Below are 12,893 nucleotides of genomic sequence, written 5' to 3'. Positions count from 1 at the left end.
CATTAATAATCCGTGTGAAACCGGAAATCAGGCATCCACAGCTGAAACAAAATTTGTTCCTCGACTAATCTGTTCGTGTCGCTTGGAAGGTATGTAAGGCGAACAAAAAACAGTTGAAACGTATCCTGTTTTTCGCCTGTGGTGATTATGGCACTGCAGTATGGATGAGCGCACATTGGACTCCCAGAGATGCCTCTGACGCTTAAACTGTATTGCACAGTGGCTGCTTCGATTTCTTGCCAGCCGCTCGACCGCACTATTGTAGCAGTGCTAGTGGCCCAGTTGGAACCAGTCGACAGACGCGTGCTCTTTCTTTTCGTGCACCGAAATCACACAGCACACGGGCGCCTTGCGTCTTGCCTCCATCGAAACGCGGCCGCCGCGGTCGAGATCGGACCTGGGAACTCCGGATCAGTAGTCAAGCGCCCTAACCCCTGAGCCATCACGGCGGGGCAAACGCGATGTCAGTGCGCGTTAGATTCCAGGTTGTCGAAAATATTCCGGAGCCCTTCACTACCAACCTTTTCCTTCCTTTCCTCTGTCAGCCCCTCCTTTCCCGTTAAAAATCCCAGGTGGTCGTAATTATTCCGGAGCCCTCCACTACGGCACCTCTCCCTTCTTTTTTTCTGGCAGTCCCTCTTTTACCGCTTCTCTTACGGCGCGGTTCAGGCAAGATAACCGCCGGTCCTTAAGGATGACGGTGTGGATTCGAAGAGAAAGTAAGCGTAGCAGGGGGCGGCAGAAGGTTAGATGGGGGGATGAGTTTAAGAATTTTGCAGGCAAAGTGTGGATGAAGCTGGGAAAGGGCAGGGTTAATTGGAGAGACGTGGGAGATGCCTTTGCCCTGCAGTGAGTGTAGTCAGGCTGATGATGATGATGAATAAATTGTTCCGCCTTTGCCTTCTGTAGGCTCCTTGCTGTCAGCTCGATGACATTTATTCTGGCGCTCATTGATTGCCCGGTTTACCCGATATATTGTTTCGGACAAGAGGAGCATGGAAGCATGTCGATAACATTAGACGATGCGCAGTTAAAGCTTGCCTTTATATCGAACCTGATGTCGCCTGTCGCGCCTCTAACAGTATTGCCGCTCTTTAAATGATTTCATATGTCTTGCTGTGAGGACACATCTGCATGCCACGAAACGAGAGAATTGGCACTAAGAGCTATCGCTGCGAAATCGCATTCTGAGCCCCTTTGCACAAGCACTCATCTATCAATACACGCCATCATGATCCAGCAGTACTGTTATCTTCATGATATTTATTGACATTAATAGCCATTGTAATCATCGACATCATCGCTTTGTCTGCTTGCCGGAAAAGCTGCTCCCGGTAGCTCGCGGCGTGTGGCAAAGGCGGGACACTTGTTTCTCTTGTCCTCTCCGTGTCTCCTCCCTTGGTTGTGTTCGGCATGAGCTTATAAGGAATGCTACGGACATGCACCACGCATTAGATATGTGAGAGACTACACTTGGTTCCTACAGGCGGGGCTAGGGCATCGGCGCTCGAGCCGAATAAGGTGAGCGCTAGGTTTGAAATGTATTCAATCTAAACGATGAATTGCAGCAGAAACCGGCGCGGAAGCGAGCAAGCAGGTGAAGAAGTAATGGTGGCGATGTGGCGCCGTTACCGGTACAGCCTTTGTCCAAATTTTAGAGCACATGGGGTCTGCTTTTAATCTCCGTACAGGGGCTTTTGTAGCGTCTGTGTAAGTACGAATTTTCAGAAGAGTGAGGTCTAGAATTACTATTCTCTCCACGAGGCCTGTTGATTTATAACAATGCACACTTCATGCATCAAAAGAGCTTCCTTAGCTGTAAACAGTGCACAGCAGGTATACTTTATGTCTGAAATTTACATCATTGCAGTTAGATCCAGTTGATGCCATTTACGCTCCACATTTTTGTGTGTCGACAGCAGCCACTTGAAAGATGACTGGTGAAAGCGTTACCAGCACATACGTCCTAAGGTGTGCATGGTTTTTGAGTTTACCAGATATTGTGGCGCTCCAATTTTCGACACTTTTCTCCGTCAAACTACCACAGGGTAGACGCAGGTGCCTGCGATTAAAACGGCTTTCCTCTATTCGTAACCTCTTCTCCTCAGGCAACCCCTTACCGTGCTGCTCTCGTCTTCATTGCGGGAACTGTCATGTGAGCTCGTGTCCTTTAAAGGATTGGGTCATGCATAGCGATATATGCGCACAGGAGTGTTGCATGCGAGAAAGGCTGCATGTGGTTGGATATTCAATAGAGATTCCCGCTCGGACTCTACCCTGCTTCACTGCAGCAGCATAGGTTCACTGTTGACTGAGAAGCTGTAGCTGCCAGGAAGCAGTGGCACGGCTTATCATCAGGGCCGCATTGCGCGCGTATTTTTTGCAATGTAAGGAAACACTTAATCTCGTGTGCGACATTTATCAATGCTCTTCCGTTTCTATTGATTTTGTTATCAGAAGTGCCCACCGGAGAATACTATCGCTGGAAGCCTGCATACTTCTCGGACGAAACATGGCGCAAACTCCCGGATGACGTCAAGAAGCGCTACGATGGGAACGTCGAAAAAGATGGATCAATAAAGGAAAGGAAAGTTTGTACTCGTTCTAAAAGTTAAATCATATTAATTATAGTTTCTCATCGCTGCTAGAACCTTAGTTGTGTTAGCGTGCGACTGATTTGTCGAGAGCTGTATCATCATTGTAAGATTTGTAAAATCAGGCGTGCAGTGCAAGCATCATTGTTATTGTGGGGTAGTTGAATAGCATCGTGTTTCTAGCATGCCGAAACAGAAACTGGAGAACAGTTGGCTGCGTTTATGCTTCTTTATATGCGTGCTTTTTGGTTTTGTGTGCTTTTGTCTACAGGAAGCCTAGTTGTGGCACTCGGCTTGGAGATGCTATGTGACCAGGCATTGTATGCTCCGAAAACTTCTTATGCCACAAAAGAGTGCGATAAGATCCGGCGACTTGAGTTGCAGACGCTGGCTGTAACTCGGTGGCTCGGCATCCTGTCTGCTAAGGTTGTAAGCAGGAGGAAACGTTTCTCCGTCATCACTTCTGCCAGCCAGGAGTAGTGGTGCAGTAGGAAGCACTGGGGAAGGACCGAAGCGGAGGCGGGAGCAAGAGGTAGCGAAAGAGGGGGACGGGGGGATTCGACATGCTCGAAACGGGAGTAATAGAGTGACTCTCCGCTTAATTTGTGGTACCGGGTTCGTACCCTGGACCAGGACGAATTTTTCTTCAACCGCGAAGTTCCTGAGAACGCTGTATAGCTTTTCTTTGTAGTCGTATGGCTGTGCATGGGTGGATGCCAGTGAGTAATGCACCCTTATTACAAATATACTCCACCTTGGTGGATTCCCCTAAACATCTGAGCAGGTATATGTGTGTGTTGTTAATCGAACTCTATGCTGGAAGTTTCGAATGGGAAGCACGCATAGCGAACACGTCTAAAACTGGCGCTACCAGCGCTGGTGCGGATTTTGTGGTTTCGGACATCAGTATTTCCGCTACTGCGACAAGTCTTGTCCAAGTGCCGTAAGGCGAAGCTATCATTCTGCCTTGGCGCGTCCGACCCAGTGACACTCAGTCGTCGCAAAATTATTAGTAATTAGGAAACTGGCACCGCCGAATGGACCTTGTAGGCAACGTGCTAAAAATAGGGTGACGCTAAAGCTATCCCTTAAGGGTATGACGCCACAGCGTTAATGGTTATTTGCTGCAATCTTTCGTAATTAACGCCTCTTTCTAATCACACATACTCATTAGCATGCTTAAGCAGGCACACTAGAACACGTGAAACACATGAAGACACTCGAACTCTTTCCTTAACCAAGTAGAACGAAAGTGCCTCTTTGGCCTAGGGGTAGCGTATCTGACTTGCAACCCATGGGTCATGGCTTCGATTTCCAGTATATTGCAGCAGTTTATATAAAGCATAGTTAATTTACATTCCTACGTGTTATGATAACATTTCAGGCATGCTAAGGCCTCATAGCCAAATATAAATATGGTTTTTGGCCGTTTCCATTCCATAGGGGAACGTGTGACCTTCAGAACGCTGCCGACCAATCCTTAATTAGCGCAACAACGCGCACGGCTTTTCTTCTGAACGTCTGCTTTGCACTGTCGCATTAGCTCTGATTTCCTTTCTTTTTACTTTTGTCTCAGTGCCATTCAAAGTAACTTCATGGTGTACAAACAATGAGACATTTGGCAAGTATAGTATTAAATGATGTGCTTATGAAGAGAAGGATGATCGGTGGCATCATACACAACATAACAAAAGTCATAGTTCAAGAAAAATACTGAATGAGAACCTCAGAAACAGTATTATTTACACACACTCTCTCAGTTTACTTGCCGCTCTCCACTCTAACAAATGCAATCACTCCGATGCACGGTGACATCATACACAACATAACAAAAGTCATAGCTCAAGGAAAAAATATAGAACTTTGCTGGGTGCCGAGTCATCTCGGAATTGACACAACGAGAGAGCAGAACTCTGCGCTGCAAAGGCTCGTGGCAAGCAAATAAAAAAGAAAATATTCTCTTTAAGGATTGCATGAACTCGGTAAATTGTAAAAAAAGCAAAAAATGACAGTCCGCTTGGGACAATGAAGCGAATTACAATATACACTTTGTAAAACCAGTTTTAGGAGAATGGAAGTCCTGCACCTGCTGAGAGCGTTTCAAGGAAGTGATTATCTGCCGTGTCCGTATAACACCCACACATCTAACACATAATTTCCTACTGACGAAATAAGAGAAGCCCAAATGTGATTTATGCGAAGATGAGCTAACAATAAACCATGTTTTATTTTCATGTAGAAAACTTGGAACACTGAGGAAAATGTATTTTGAAGTTTTTTACACTGAACACAGGCAATTTCACCCTTAGGTGAAATTCCACTCTTAGGTGAAGATGCACTTGCTCACATTTCACATATTTTTATGTTTTTAAAGACAGCAGTTTTCAACAAATTGTAGATCTGATAATATTGAGTAATTTATAAGAAGAGACTTTTTTAACCACACCTCAGCTGTTTTCCATTTCTGAGAAGAAGGCTGTGGTCTTTATTCGATTGGTTGGGAGCCTCAACGTCCTTGCACATGCAATGATAGTTGCAGAGGTTACTCGACTTTCGTTAAAGCTTTGTCTTTTCTTTGGCATCACTAGGTAGAAAAACAAACATTTTAGGCCGTCTACACCACCAATCACTTTTTGCAAATTTTATAAAGTTCTGCAGAAAAATTTTTTATACCTTGTGCTTGGCGCATGATGGCCATAGCTGCCTACGTGCCATTAAACACAACAATACTTTTTCTCGTCGCCGCATCATGTACGGGCTGTCATATCATCCTGTTAACTGTACGGAGTGTCGCGCTTGACCGCTTACTTAATGAGGCCAGTTACATTGTCACAGGACATTCGGGGTACACACGCCTTGATGCGCTCAAGACCTTCAGCAAGCTCAATGACCCTTCAGAGCTCCTCGACATGCGCACCCACACGCACCAAACGCGACTTCGCGGCACAAACGCAGGCGGATCCTCAGGCACCATGTACACACATTTCCCACTTTGCCGAGCAAGACGCCACAGCAGGAAACCACGCCACTCACTGAAGGGAAGCCACTTCCACTACATATCGATGCGCATCTGCGAATGCGGCGCGGCGCTCACTCCCCTCAACTGAACGTGTTCTGTACACGGACGCTGCACTTCCTGCAGACGGCAGCAGCCACACTTGCTATGCGACTGCGTGGTACGACCAGACAACAGAGAATCAGGGCCGATCCCCCCCCCCTCCATACATCGGCAGGAGCGCAGTCAAGTAGCTGAGCCAAACTAATGGCCATTTCAGACTATTTGCAGTCGGCTTTCGCACTTTCTTCTGAAACTGAACCCATTCACCGTCGTCTGTGCACGTACTCTCAAGCTGCCTACCGGGCATGCGCCAGCGTTCTTTATATGGACCCTATAATGCAGAACATAAGGCATAACGCATGCCTGCTTCGCGAACGCGGTCAGCATGTAATCATCCATTCGGTAACATGCGCACTTCGCACTTTCCGCGCACTTCGGTATCCATGGAAACGAGAAGGCTCATAGAGTATAGCACGCGCTGATCTCTCTCGCATCTGATACTCCTCGTTCCGTCGCTACCACACCTGAGGTAGCAGATCTGATCGCGGAGAGGCCTGTGACGAAACCACTTTGCGCCGCCTTCCTCACTGCTGTGGGCAACCCCCTCTCTATACCTGCGCTTGCTCTGGTGGTATTCACGCGAAGAGAATCGGTCCTGCTGCGGCGGATTCAAACAGGCACCATTCTTAATCCTTTCTTGGTGGACCGTTTTCATTGGGACGGCAGGATGCCACCTGTATCTGGTTCCTGGTCGAGGTGCAACTGCGGTGCGAATATGAACTACCTGTTCTGGGAATGTCCTCTGTACACACCACCTCGCCTTCGAGTGCTGGCCACGTTTAAGCAGGAGCCGTGGACTTCTTCCATCTGGACCTGGGCCTGCCCCGATACCTCGTCTCCAGATTGTGCCATCGAGCTCTGGCGGGCACTCCTCATGTTCATCCATGACTCTGAGGCGTAGCTGGTTGACGAACGGCTCCGCAACGCTCTCGAGAAGCACACAGCCTCCACTTAGCTGCCTCCAGGAAGTTTTAATAAAAAGGAGGCAGCCTTACCCCTTCTCCTTAACAACATCCCCTTCCACCGTAGCGCCTTCGGCGCATTCTAATGTGGAATAAACATGGGCTTCAATCAGTTAGTCGCGTTAATTATAGCATGTACTGAATCTATGACGGTTACTGATGGCCAGCTACAAATCTTTAACTGCTACCAGGCGCCCATCTGTTTCGGCAAAACAAAAAAATTGAAGAGACAGGTAACGCGAAAGCGTAATGGATTACTTCCCATTTATGCAAGCGGTCATTCTCTACTTTACATTCACAGACCCCTGGGAGTCCTCATACTCCTCCTGGCGCAGTGGTGCGGCGGTTAAGCGATCCACCACTGCCCTACGATGGCAGGCGCTTCCATGTTCTTGAGCCTTGTGCGCTATAGGTTGCTCTTTCCGAGCAACCAATAGTTAATTTAACTACCACCTGCCACGGTAGGCAGTTTGCTAACAATCTGGTTGGCAGGCTGTGAGGACGCTGTAAGGTCACGAGACCTCCCAGGCCCACCAGCCTCCATGGTTGCTTTCTGGGCACCATCTGCCGGACCAATGCCCGTGATTTTAGAGCGTGGGACTACTTCTCGCGTTTTGTAACCCTGGGTAATGCGTTATAATGGCAAATCGTAACCTAGTGATTGCCGCGGTAACCGACGTGGTTACGTAATGGAATAAAATAAGAGATGAAGAAAATTTATTGAAAAACACGAATACGTAGCTTACAAGGATTCAAATAAGAGTCGAGCAAACAGAGGACACGGGGCATGCAGAGGTAGTGCGGTACAGGAGGAAAAAGTCTCGAAATCAAAAATCACAACTTTGTGCAAGCAGATCTTATGGACTTCATTCATACATTTTGAAGGAAAGAAAATGAAATAAACTCCCGCGGGAGCCCCGGCCACAGAGCATATTGAATTCTGCGCAGTCAATGGTCCTTTGAGCTCTCACATAAACAAGGAGAGACGCAGGCCTGTGACTTCACAAGCCAAACAAGATTAGCTGTAAAAACCTACAGGGCAATTGAGAGAAAGGGTTCGCCTAAAGTGTAGCAAATGCATAGATTAATATCTTGCCCCTAGTGACACGGCACACTTCCTGAGCTTGATGTGTGGCATCAACCACCTGCGGAGGAAGCTGTGCTCTCCAAGGGTAAGGAGTTGGCTATCTAGGTAGCCCGATAAAATCACCGAGAGATGGACGTGCTACCATCAGGAACATGAGCCGACGTGGTTGGCGCAATTATACGGCAGCATTCCTGTTTTTCCAAAGGATCAGACCGATGAGCCGCGTCAAGAGGCTCGAACTTCCCGCGCGGTTTTTTAGTGAAAGCTACAATACGCCAGCCACTTCGCGAGGTCAGCGTGGCACCACTGGTCTGCCAGCTGTGCGCATGCGCAGTGACGTCATAGCCCGCAGCTGGTGTGCTCGCCGCTGTGCCGACGGCAGAGCAGACACCGGCGGCCTCGTCAGTTGTGCGCATGCGCGGAGTGAGGACAGAGCACGCAGCTGGTGTGCGCGCCGCGCGCGTACATTATGCTAGCATTGCTAGCTAGCATTATGCTGGCATTTAATATCTGATTTAATATCTGCTACGGGTCCCATTTGGGCCCAAGATATTAAACTCATTTTTGGAAATGTGGCGGAGTGCTTGAAGCTTGCATCACCTCTGCCACAGGTTGGCCTGGTATTGCATTGCCTCCGGTATCGGCCTGGGGCATAATAGCGCGCGTCTTTTCTTTCACTTTTTGCTCTCCTATCTTTAACTCTCCTACTTTCAGCACGTGGCAGCGATTGTGGCTCAACTAGAGCTAGTGGGCCGGCCTGTGCACTTTCCTCTACATTTTTCCTGACAACAACAGCAAGCAAGCAAGCGGCGCTATGGCTGCCGTGGCAGCTGCCGGCGGCGTGGCGCGCCGGCGAAAGCGAGTGGGGGAGGAGTGGAGAGGGGGAGAGGGTGAATCCATGTCTAGGGACGAAGATGGAAAAGGAACTCCAAGCTAAACACAGCGGCGAAAGACTGACTTTGCAATTCGACTGAGCGAGTTGCACTCGGCCAGCTGTAGCTATCGCGTAACTCCAGGTTTAACCAGAGCTAAACAACAGCTATCTATTTTTCCTTCGCGCGACACAGGGATGGAAAAAGCGCGTGAATCTAAACGGCTCAATGTGCTAGCCATAACACACTCTTCAAGGATATTTGTTTGTGCCTCAGCCTGAGCACAGTTCATGCAGCGCGAGTCTGGAACCAAGCGCCAGGAGTGGAGCCTGTCTTTGGAGAAGCGTTTGGGTGCAGGTGGGCTGGAAACGCTGATTGGTCGATGGGATGCGCTTCTCCGTGACGTTTTTCTGCTTCTCCCTCGTACTCAACCGGATGTGGGGTCGCCGCGCCTCTCTCGGCCTGTCCCTAGACGGCCTAGGGAATCGCTAGGTCCGGCCGTCCGCCGTGCTTGCGTGGTGCGCGGGCATTCGCTTCGTGAACCTAGGCGGCGGCGGGCGCGTTTCGGGAGCTGTCCAGGTATGGCTTTTTTTGCGTGGTGCGCTCGTCGGCGACAGCCAGCTGAAATTTCTGTGCAGTTCTCGCTTACGGCTTTCGCCGTTAGTGAGAACATGCACTTTCAGCTTTAGCGGCCACGACGCAATCAGCCTAGCTGAAATGATTCGAGAGACATGCTTTCGGCACGCCGATTTTGTTGTTCTATATGTTGGCGGCAACAATCTCGACAGAGGGGATGACCCGCGAGAAATCGCCAGCCACATAAAGGTACGCATTTTATCTCAAATTTCGCTTCCAGCCACATAAAGGTAGGTATTTTATCTCAAATTTCGCTTCATGAAGTGCTGTACCGCTTACCTACATGTCTTGCGCATTCCAGGACCTCGTTTTGCTGCTGCAGGAGAACGTGGCCAGTGTCGTGCTGGTCTGCAAAGCTTGCCACGCCATTTCGATGAGCCACGTAAGGCGCAATTTGAGGACCGCCGGCGTCGCCAGCTGAACCGCCGTCTGTCAGCCACGCTGAAGCGCTTGTCGGGCGTGCACATTCTCAACCCCGAGGTAAGGGTTGAACAACATTTTCGCAAGTTTTCTCGAGCAGAACTCACCAAATTGCGGCGCTTGTAGAGTAACTTTTTTTGCAGCATCGTTTCCTGGATGCTTCTGGCAAGCCGATGCTGTCCTTGTTTGCCGCAGACCGATATCACGTGGCGAGAGACCAGGGCATCGACCAGATGTCAAAGATTATCGTCGCGGCCCTCGTCAAGATCTACGGACCAGGGATAGCGTCGGCTTCAAGGGCAAGACCAGGAGAGGTGTACGTCGTGCACCGGTGTCGTCGGTGCGGAGACAAAGGGCACAAGACGGACCACTGCTGGGCCTACTGCTCACCGCGCCGCCACACCGCTGCAGGTCGCGGTTGAAGTGCTCCTGCAAACGGCCCTTTTTAGGGCCACCTCATTGTTTCCTGGCAGATCGCGAGCGTCCCGTTTCGTGCCCGTATTCCCTTTCTGTCGAAATCGACGCCAGACATCAAAATCGCGCGGTGTGAGCTAGTAAATCGCTGGTAGAGACAAAAACTCGTGCTTGTATACAGACTTACCCATCTCCAGTGCGCCTTTGTTTATTTCCGTAGGCACTACTCGCGCTTTGTAGAAATCTACGCCAGCCGCGAAATTTTACATGTTAAACCTCGCTACAGCATTAGCGCAGCGTGCCTTCGTCTCTTTACGTTCTAACTTTTATGCAGCGCACCTTTGTTTGCTCGTTACTTTTGTTCTTTTCAGTCGTTTCCTGAATTCGTCCAAAGAGCCGGGCTAAATGGATGATTATGGAACCACATGGCGATTGCACTGCATACAGCACGACTTTGGTCCCTGTGTTTTTAAATAAAAACATCAGATGTCGAAGGTCATGGTCGTGTCAGAGGATGGCTTCCACAGCTGGGGCCTAACCATAGGGACCGCACACGCTTTGTCGTCGTTGCCAAGTGAAGAGGCCCAAGATGGCTGGCATCCTTAATAAAGATCCCTTCTCGGGGCCGCTTTAGTGTTTCCTGGCAGATCACGCGCTTTCCACCCTGTGCACATGCTCTCATTTCCAATTAAAAAGGTCCTTTAAACCCTGCACAAGGCATGAATTAGCAAGTGCTAATAACAAGATGTTGCATGGTACTTGAACAATAGCGGCTACAATGACAAAGGTGAAGAAGTGCAGGAGTTACACGGAAATAAAAAAGGTTGGGGGTGCCCACATAACAACCTGAAATGGTTTTGGACAGGACTCCAAGTTAATTGCATTTGGAAGAGAAAGACAAAGTTTAATTTTGCAGTGTAAGCTTGCTTCTCTAGAATGAACAGAGAACGTTGCCTCACACTGCTTGGGCCACCTTCCTTGACCCCATGAAAAAAAAAACAGGATGCCTCTGGGAAACTATTTGCGGAATCTCCGCCCCCCCCCCATTCAGGAGGGAAGGGTGGGTGGGGGGGGTGACGGCCTCCTCTTTGTCGGGCTCGGCGCGACGCACGATGGACAAGACGGCGAAAGGAAGGGGGCTGTCAGTGACGCATGTTCCGCGCTCTTCGCTTAGCCAGCGTACAAGTCCCTTCGACAGCCTGAAATGCCTTCGGTGGGCATCGTCACGCATGTCGGAAGGATTGTCATGCACGTGCGACCGCCGATAACATTCCTTGCAAGCTTATTCATTGCCGTGAAAATCACGTCCGCCCCGTATCTCGCCCCAATTTTTTTGAGCCGGTGTGAAATTCAATGGATGTATGGAATGCCCACCACTTGTCTACGTCCACCGTCCTCTTTTTTACTAGCATGGGCCTCCCTCCTTTGAACAGGATCCTTTCGGAGATCTGAGCCAACTCAGATCAGGATACCCGGCTTCTTTCAGCCTCTCTACCTGCCCCAGGAAGCTAGCCTCCGCTCTGTGTGTACAGGATTTCCCAAGAGCTCTTTTAAGCATGAAGTCGCTATACCCGCCTTGACGAGTGTGGAATGCCCATAACTGACGTTCAAGAGAGGTTTTTTTTGTATTAGGGTGATATTCCCAACAGACCCTGCTCTCTAGATAATGGATCCTGAGGTATAAAAACTTTTTTTTTTATGGCGCAAGGGCATCTATGGCCAAATACGCCTTGTCACAAGGTATTTTCTTTTTCTCAAGGTGGGGTCAAAGACCCATTTCCCAAGCATTTCACCCTAAATAAGCCGAGCACCAGACCAGGGAAACGCTTGTACCCATTGTATCCCCGGTGGGTACCCGGCGGCACTGGGGATCGAACCCCGCACCTCCCGCATGCGAGGCGGATGCTCAACCACTTGGCCACCGCTGCGGTCGGTCTAAAAACTGTAGGGTAGCTGAGCTGGGTAGTTCGAAGGTGAATCTCAGGCCACTACCTGTATCTTTGAAGATTTTGACGACGTCCGGAACTGCCCTGGGAGAGTTCGACTTAAGAATGATTAAAAAATCATCGACGTAACGGAACACTTTTAGCGCGAGGTCAGCAAGATTTTGTGCCAGTTCTTGATCCATCCTGCTCAAGTAAATATCGCTCAAAACGGGTGCCACACGGGAGCCGATGCACACACCCGATTTTTGGACGTACACCTTTTCGCCCCGCCCAACAACGGTTGACTCTAGGTAAAATGATAGCAGCTCCAGGAAACTTTCTATGGAAACCCCCGCACCCCGCCACGAACACCAACTCGTCATTGTCTTTTACAATGCAGTCTTTCACTCTCTTCATGAGCTGAGCATGGGGTAGCGAATAAAATAAGTCCTCCACATCGATGCTGAAGGTAGAGTACTTTTTCTTATCCAGCCCAGACAGGTACTTAACCACACTTGCGGAATTGTTCACCAAGAAAGGATCCGAAAGCTTGAGTGAGCTCAAATGTCGCTGTAGAAATCCCGACACAACATGCTGCCAAGTGTTGCGCTCGGATATGATTGTCCTGAACGTTCAGGGAATGGAATTTCACACCGGCTCAAAAAAGTTGGGGCGAGATACGGGGCGGACGTGATTTTCGTGGCAAAGAATAAGCTTTCAAGGATTTGTAGTGCTGTGCGAAAGAAGCTCGAGCCTGAGAGCAATCGTGCTGGAGCTGAGTGCTCGATAGCGCACATACAGAAAACCAGGCTCACAGAGTGTAAGACTGGAGTCGTATACGAAGTCCCCCTCTCGTGTGGGAAGA

The 12,893-nt window shown here is 49.4% G+C and overlaps 1 long non-coding RNA gene and 2 pseudogenes across 1 annotated transcript; all 3 read left to right on the top strand.

Moving 5' to 3' along the window:
* The first annotated feature begins 1,933 nt into the window (after positions 1-1,933).
* LOC144132503 (uncharacterized) lies at positions 1,934-6,667 on the top strand (annotated as a pseudogene).
* A 1,571-nt stretch (positions 6,668-8,238) lies between these two features.
* Positions 8,239-8,415, top strand: LOC144116636 (U2 spliceosomal RNA; annotated as a pseudogene).
* A 703-nt stretch (positions 8,416-9,118) lies between these two features.
* Positions 9,119-9,906, top strand: LOC144112744 (uncharacterized). The gene is made up of 3 exons (XR_013310435.1): positions 9,119-9,458; positions 9,571-9,749; positions 9,833-9,906. It is a non-coding gene; the product is annotated as an uncharacterized LOC144112744 (long non-coding RNA).
* Positions 9,907-12,893: the final 2,987 nt, after the last annotated feature.

This window comes from Amblyomma americanum, chromosome 1 (assembly GCF_052857255.1).
Source record: "Amblyomma americanum isolate KBUSLIRL-KWMA chromosome 1, ASM5285725v1, whole genome shotgun sequence".
Taxonomy (NCBI): domain Eukaryota; kingdom Metazoa; phylum Arthropoda; class Arachnida; order Ixodida; family Ixodidae; genus Amblyomma; species Amblyomma americanum.
This window is presented reverse-complemented; position numbering and strand designations above follow the sequence as displayed.